The sequence below is a fragment of the Triticum aestivum genome, chromosome 6A (assembly GCF_018294505.1).
Source record: "Triticum aestivum cultivar Chinese Spring chromosome 6A, IWGSC CS RefSeq v2.1, whole genome shotgun sequence".
Classification (NCBI taxonomy): Eukaryota; Viridiplantae; Streptophyta; class Magnoliopsida; order Poales; family Poaceae; genus Triticum; species Triticum aestivum.
The window spans coordinates 310,208,819-310,217,740 of NC_057809.1; positions in this window are offsets into that span (position 1 = coordinate 310,208,819).

Consider the following 8,922-nt stretch of genomic DNA (forward strand, 5'->3'; position numbering starts at 1 on the left):
ATTAGCGGCGGCTCCATGTCATAAAATGCGATGAATCCTTCTCCTTTATTTTTTTCTCCCCGATAGTGAATATATAGAGTTGGAGTTGAGGTCGGAGGAGCTCCATGGGGCCCACGAGGTAGGGGGGCATGCCCAGGGGGTAGGCGCGCCCTCCACCCTCATGGCTAGGGTGTGGGACCCCTGGCCTTGATATTTTGCCAGTATTTTTTATTATTTCCAAAAACACGCTCCGTGGAGTTTCAGGTCATTCCGAGAACTTTTGTTTCTGCACATAAATAACACCATGGCAATTCTGCTGAAAACAGCGTCAGTCCGGGTTAGTTCCATTCAAATCATGGAAGTTAGAGTCCAAAACAAGGGCAAAAGTGTTTGGAAAAGTAGATACAACGGAGACGTATCAACACTATTGCGATTTTGCCGCCGTTCCGCGAGGGCGACGACGAGTTGGCGTGGCGGGAACGGCGCTTGAAGATCTTGGGCCTGATCAACGGGCGATTTTCTATGGGGGCGCTGTTGTGGGGGTACAACAATGCCGCTCGGCATCACGTCATGCCCATGATGCAACGGACACGACGTGTACCTAGATGTCATCTCCCCTGTCTGGCGGGGTTGCTCCAGTGGTTGTGCTCGCCGTCGCGCAGGGGAAGCGAGAGGTGAGTGTCTGCACCGCCCACGCCATTGCTGCTGCCACCGCCAGAGGGTCGAAAAAGTCGACCAGCTCTGGCGTTTCCATTGTCTTCTCCCTCTGCGGTGGGAACGGCAACCACACCTCCTGTGCCGGCCGCGCCCCCCATGGCGTCTGCACCATTCGCCACGGCAGTGCCGCTTGCGCCACCCGCAGGCGAGTGTGGTGGGATCTTGGATGAGGAAGGTTTCGTTTTCATGGAGCCCTTCTTCTTGGGTGCCATCGATGACAAAGAAGATGACAGACTCGATGAAGCCGACGTGTTGCTCGTTGTCTTGATTCACGCTGAAGCACCCCCTACCTGGCGCACCAAAGATGTCGGTGTGGAACCGGCGATCTATGGGGCAATGCAGCCCCCTTCCTAGTTGGGAAAGGGTGAGCAACCAACACAAAGAGCAAGGGCAATGAGAGGCACCACAGTTTACCCAGGTCCGGGCCGCTCAGAAGTGTAAAACCCTACTCCTGCTTTAGTATATTGGGTGAATGTTGAAGAAAGTACATGGAGCGCTCTCCCCAGTAAGTCGCTAGGACAAGGCAGCTGCATGGTTACCTATGCGTGAATATTGGAAAGGGTTCGATCCCATGTGAAGGTTGCCCTGGCCCTCCTTTTATAGCTAAAGGTGTTATCACAGTGGTGAAAAGGTCATTACATGGTGATTAGACTGATACAGAACTATCATACCTAACTCTGCTAGTTAGGACAAAAACACATTAAATGCACTGCTAGATGTCATGTGGAGGTGGAGCCCCGGGAAGCCTACCGCACCGCATGCTCAACTAGCTCCTATTAGCATGACATGTCATTAGGACATGTGTCAATAAAGGTAATTTTCCATCCCGGCAAGCTGACACGTACGACATGTCTTCACCTAACCACATGCGGGCTCGACACCTCACTGATCAGTGACCAGCTGGCCAGAGAGGTGGAGCACTGACGAGCTTGCTGGGCCTTTTCTTGGCAGCTCATTCTTGTCGTCGTCGTCGGCTGCTTCTATTGTGAATCGTGTAGCTTGTCCCAAGCTTTGGTCTTCCTAATGTGCTCTTTGATCTCATGATGAGCAGCTTCTCTGGTCTAGTTGTGTATGAGTTTGATCCTTGCCGTGGGAGCTGCAACACGTCTGTGCATAGGTCAGGGTAGCAAGCACCCATGTTTGCTGCACCGATTGTGATCTTTTGGTGCACTAGAAAAAATCACTTCTTTTTAACTAGAATGTCACAATGAAACCGTTGGTTGATTTCAGTGGAACTACACAAATAGAGATCGATGTTCCAATCTTCATCCACCATATTGGCACCCTAACCTTCCCTTAGTTAAGAATGATATTTAATGCATGTGCTCACCTTTAGTTTGCAGCTGCCATGAGCAAATAATGCTATTGTTTACTAGTAGACTTGTACTCCCTCACTAAAAAACCAAATCTGATATTGAAGGCCAATAATATACTTGGTTTCACCAATTGGTGAGGAGAAAGAGAAATGGAGCAAGAAGAGGAAGACACAGAAGAATAAGAAGGATCACATGCTGCTAGTGTCCTTTTTCATCCTGACATCTTGCTAGTGGTATTGTATTGTTGTGTTGCTACTAGTATTAATTTACTTGGAAGAAATACACTTGTAGTACGTAGCAGAGTAGTACTTGGCTTGCCGACACATCATACTAATTAACTGGATTCTGGATGCATGTGTGACCCAGTCCTACACGATCAATAGTGCCAAGGTGATCTTCCTGAAGCCGAGGCCTTAGTCGAGGCCATTCAAGGGCTCCGGCAACGTCTGCCTCACATGTGAGACGATCCTCCAGGAGCCTTTCCACTTCTGCTACCTCTCCTGCAAGGTCATTAATCAATTAGGAGTACTTAAGCAGCACTAATTAATCACTGCCTAATTGTCTTGTTGGAATTAAACAAATCTTTAGGAGCACCTCATTTTGAATCATGTACGTGTGTGTGTGTGTACAGGTGGACCATGTGGTGGAGCCGGGAGGGGATCTTGGCAGTGTCATGAGATAGTAATGCTATTGTTTTGCATGTCAATTTATTGCCACTTGTTCAATGATCCAATGTTTTGCTACTTTATTGTCATCAGGATTTGATGCTATTGTTAAAGTAATATGCTATTGTCTTTCTATCCTTCCTAACTAAGCTAATTAATGAAGGTTTCACCTTGTTCCTACTTGTGCAAACAAGGATCACATTGTGTCAATCATACATTCTAGTGGAACTGCACAAGAGGATACAATGAAATGTATCCTAGCCAGTGCTTTAACTCTACTGGAAGTTCTTGATAATCTCTTGATATAAACTCACCACTGTACATTGGAAGTGCACAAAAATATATACTATTGAATAATTCCAGTCAGTGCTTTGTCTTCTCTTCTGGGACTAGTTCAATAAGCTTCCTTGCTCAGGTTTGTACAAGCCTAAGGCCTTCATCTAGATTAGTGTGCTATCATCTCTATTTGTATCGTGCTACTGTTTTGCTACTGTCATGAGAATGTCCTTTATCTTTGCGGTTAAATCTTTGCAAGGTATCATAAATGGCAATGCTTTGTGCGTTGAGATAATTGGCACTGATAAAATAAACTAATACCTCTCTTTAATCAAGGCTACTATGTTTCTAACTTTACCCATTAAGATAATGAGGATGCTTCTATTTGTTAGTGTATGTCTCATCAACTAGTGCCACTATTACAGTAATCTCACTTTCTCAATATATGTGCCAATAGGGATGCTCAATTTCAGTTGAACTACATAAAAGCATTGAGTGGTTCATTGCCTCGACTGCTTCGTTCCTTTCATGTCAGTCGCTTATCTTGGCTTCCAGACAATGGAAGAACTAATTGATATGCTTCCTCACACAGGTTGGTACTGGTCTTCATTCTGATTATTGTGCTTGTCATATATAATGGTAATTTTGTATTGTGCTACTGTTGGCCGATTTCATAGAGTAACTTCTGAGCCTAAACTCACAGGAAAATTGTTACATTGGTTGATTTTAGTAGAACAACATAAAAAGATAAGATGGACAGATACTTATGCTGCTGCTATGTACTCTCAAGTTCACTCAGACAAGCATAAATGTTGACAAGAAGAAGTGCTAGAGTGAATGCCAACAACATTGCTTGGCGCATATCCCTAAAAACGCAGTCCAGTCTTTGGTCCCAACTTGTGCTTTTTGGTTCTCATCTCATATGCTGGTAGCAAACTGTATGCCATGGAGTCTAAAGATTCTAGACAAGTTGGTAGACACATATATTCATATGGCACTTAACTAGTCTGGATGCATGGGATGCTCCATTTCAGTTGAATTGCATAAAAACTTTGGGTGGTTCATTTTTTCGACCGCCATGTTTATTGTCTGCAATGTAGAATTTTGGCAAGATACATGACAAAGATGGGCCACTAAACTAGTTGGATGAAAGTAGTCACCAAGTTTCTCAAACCTCTCATTGCATAGAGGCCACTATCATGAGGATAAACCTACAAGCAAAGTTGAGATGGTCTGTGTTGCCTCTTATGTACTCGAAAGTTTCTAAGACAGCATTAATTTTAGCAAGAAGTACCACCGAGTGAAAGTAGTTGGATGAAGTAGTGGACAAGTTGCTCAAACCTCTCATGGCATCAAGGCGACTATCATCAGGATAAACCTACATGCAAAGTTCAGATGGTCTGTGCTGCCTCTTATGTACTCGAAAGTTTTCTCAGACAATCATTAATTTTAGCAAGAAGTATCACCAAGTGAACATCACTTACCAGTTTGTACCCTAGGTGATTAATGTGTGTCGATGGATGAAATTGGTTCTGTTCTCTCAATCACTTGGATGCGTAAACATGATGAACTTGTGTATATCTGAATCTTTTTGTGAATGTTGGGTATGAATATTGGCATGTGATCTGTGAATCATTTGGATGCATAGGCATGCTGAACTTCTCTATACATGAATCATTTGAGTTTTGATTGCCAATGTTGGCTCTGAATATGACTGTATCCTGTGAACCTGAGTTTGATTTGAATGTTTACCTTTTCTATTGTATTTGTGTGTGAACTAGTTAGAATGTGTACTGTGGGATTGTGACGTGTGAGTGTCACACAACACACCTTCATCCCGAGAAGAATGACACCTGCTTGTTAGGGTAGCAACATTGCATCAGCTCATTTTTATCCTTTTGGTTAGTCTCCCCCATCCCTGCTCAACCCCCGCCATAATGTTTTCGGCCTAAAAAACATAATACTGCATTGTTTTTGGGCCTTGATGAAAAATGAACTACTACTTTCTATAGGTTGGCCTGCCCAGCAAATGGGCAGCTGGTTGGCCACAGACTGGGCGTCTAAAAATACAAGTTGTACTATGCAGAGGGAAGTAAAAAAACATGCCATCGAGATCCATCCACTGAAAAGAATAATTTGTGTCTAATGTGGTTCTTTAGTCTTCCCTCTAGTTGTTCACCCGCCGCCCAAGCCAGCAGCGCGACCGGACTGCCTGCTGCCGCTCAGGGGCCGGCTGCGCTGCCTCGCGTTCTGTCCCCCACCCTCTCTTAAATCCAGTTCACTCCATTCCCGAAGCGCCATCATGGGACAAAAGTTTCATCTTCTTCCCCCTCGTGTTGTAGGGTGATTGAAGAAGCACAACATCCAATCCACCACCGTCGATGGCTGCATGTCCAAGTGATTTTCACAGAAGAAATTGCAAGTTTCAATTTCAGATAAGAAACTACATGTTTTGGAGGCAGAGCATTTAAATCAACACTCACTTTTCAAACATGGATAACACAATGTTTGAAATCTTATTCATGGTCGAAAATGGAACTAACAACAAGTTAACATCATGTTGATCGACATTCTTGTATATCACATCTTCATATGATGCACAATAAAAAAATATATGCTAGTTTCAAAATGCCAAGACAACGTTGAGTTTGCAAAAAACTTGGTAAACTAGGGACGAAATTTTGGAAAGTTGTGGAGGTGGTGTGTGTTGATGACATGGTGGGACCCACATGTCAGAAATTGATGAGGCAAACAAATAGATTTATTTCAACAGCACTTGTTGGAATCGAACCCGGACAGCACACCTTTTGGGTGAGAGGGTTGTATGCACCCGGCTACTATGGTATGTTCAAAAGAATGAAGGCGCACATTTTCACTACTCTAAGGCATCTTCGCCAACTTCGGTTCATTCTCGTCCGTGTCCATGATGTCTCCCTATGGTTTGTGCATTCGCTGTGGCGCCGCCGTCTGCCGTTGTCAACATGCTCAACAAACAAGAGGAATCTAGAGAGTACTGTACATCGAGAGGCTGACAGTCGGGACCTACCAGGTCCATGGCCATACGCAAGCAAGTGCCTCATTGGAAAAAAGCTTCCTCCTAATTGTATACTGATGTTGGGGCCCACGGGTTTGTCAACCTAGTCAATACATGAAAAAATTTATAACAAAAACTGTCATCGGGGAGCTGTTTTTAGGGGTATCGAGGATCTAGCAGGTATCATATTTTTCAGAGGGTAAACTAGTATGAGCTCAGCCTAGGTTATGTTATTCAACGTGCGTAGCCCATGACATACCGAGACCGTGGTTTCAACATAATTTTTTGAGGTCCATCATGTATGTACCGGCCTACGGGCCTCCCAGCCTAGGTTTTCTTTTTTCTTAAACATCGACAGCCCAATTTATCTTTTTTTAACAAAACATAGTTATCTATTCTATTTTTCTACATATAACAATAAGAATGTTGGGTCCAATTTATGTTTTCCCTTCTAACCACATTATATATATATATATATATATATATATATATATGTATGTATATATATATATATATATATACTATTATCTTATATTTAATAGAAACTTATATATACATTATAAAAATATCCCACGTCTTATCAACTTATAAAAATAAATGTTTAATAGAAGTTGGCAAGGAAAATCGTGGTTAAGGCAACGAAAATCCTGGTGATTGCACACAAAAGTTGCGAAGATTTAAGGACCAATTTAATAATAATGCACTCATTTTTTTCAGCCATAACTCGCTAATTAGCTAATTTTATATATAATAGAATTTCTAGATCCCATTTACTTTTTGATACTAATTGCACCGTCTAACCAATCATTATAATTACAACAGGCCTAGCAAATTCGCTTATTTCAAGAAATTGCAAAACTGTTGTGGTTTCTTAGAAAAAATCAAATGGGCCGCATTGACGCTACATTCTTCGTTTACCCAGCACAGCAAATTGACTGTAAATTCTAGAAAACATGGGTTAAATATGTTTCTCTCTCTTTAAAAAAGGGTTAAATATGTTCCACATTTTTGCATGCTGACATGTGTGTCAATAGGTCAAAGCATACGCAAGGCGTTGTCAACCTAGTCAACAAATGATTCTAACATCCACAACCATTGGATTTATATGTGACGACCGGCATGAATCTTCAATCTCGCGTTTCTTCCTCTAGCGCCACTAGGACCACCTGCTTCAGCCTCTAGTGGCTAGCGGCTCTGCTTAGAACGCATCGCCGCGAAGCGCTACCCCACCTCCTGCCAGGCTATCCCTCCACCCCTCCACACCTCCCATTATTCTACACCGACTTTAGCCCCATGCCGCACTAGATCCAGTTAATCTGTGTACTCTCCTTCATCTGCGACTCCACTGCTGCATCTTCCCATCTTCGACTCGTTCTTGCCCGGGGCCTCGCCAGCGTCCACTGCCTTGGCACTCTAGACGCTGCGTAGTCAACGTGGTCAACAAACAAGAGTCATTGGAGGAGGACAATACATGGAGTGGTGACAGTGGGGATGCACCTGTTCATGGACGCACACATGCAACTGGCTCCTTATTACATGGGAAAAATTTATTCCTCCCCCTGACAGCTTGGACCCACCAGCTACATCTTCGCACACAAGGTAGTGCGTCCTTATTATGCGGAAAAAATGTTGTGTCTCTCGAACAGCTCGGACCCAACAGCTACATCTTCACACGCAAGGAAGTGCCTCATTATTATGGGCAAAAAAATTATTCCTCCCCCTAACAGCTAGTGAGGGAGTTAGGGACTAAGGGGTCGTCAGGGCGTGGGCCCATTGAGTATGGGCCGGACTGGTGAGCCGTATAGTGATGGGAGATCTACGAAGCCATGGTGTGCTCTCCAAGTCAAGGATAGGGGAGGATCTCTTTATTCCTTATTGTAATCCATCTCTGGTAACCCAAACCCTATCAGTGTCTATATAAACCGGGGGTTGTAGTCTTTAGTGATAAAGCTATATTCATCACCTCATCGCCTTAGGGTTTAGCTCATGCTGATCTCAAGGTAGATATACTCTATAAACCATACTATGCATCCAATATAATCAAGCAGGACGTAGGGTATTACCTCTTCGAGAGGGCTTAAACCTGGGTAAACACTATGTTCGTCGTCCCTTGTTTGCCAACGATCCTAGATCCACAGCTCGGGACCCCCTATCCCAAGGTCTGCCAGTTTTGACACCGACATTGGTGCTTTCATTGAGAGTTCTGCTATGAGGTCGCCCAGAGGACCGATGGCTCACCTAATCATAGGAGAAGGCATCGAATCTGGGGACTTCTTTGTCCCTGGCCAACTCTTCGCTTCGGCAGCATCATGCTGCATGCCGATCCGACCAGTCGTTTAGGTCAGTTCGATAGCTTCGCTCCGGAACACCGAATTCGATTCAGCAATCTAGAATCCGTTGCGGATACGCGGGGCAATCTGGTCTTCGCTGGATTCACTACCCCCGCCCACACCCCTGCCGGCCTCACCACACCCACTTTGGAGTCCCCCTCCGAGCCGATCTACAGATCGACCCTGTTCCTCCAAATAGCCCTAAGCTGGGAGGGCTCCGCTTTGAGCTAGGGCTAGGCTCCACCTTCAACCGGATCCATCATGTCTGCAGAGGGCCTGTCGTCGGCCTTCGAGGCGGAATTAGGAGGCAGCGGCCAAGAGTCAATCTCGGCCGAATCTTCTAGTCACAATGCTCCCCCGAGCCCTGGCGATGAGCCGGCAACCGATGGCCAGGGGACACCCCCGGCCCAAAGCAGCTCGATCTCAAATCCCGGTGTGAGAACCACACGCAAAAACAAAGGCTCTTCCTTAGTCCCTGATGACAATCCGGACCCTCTCAAGGATCCGGCACCGCACCCCGAGTCTAGATCGGCCTGTGGAAGCCAAGGACCGGCCAGGGCACTGACTGCCCTCACCTCGTCACAACGGAATTTCGCCAAGAGCCC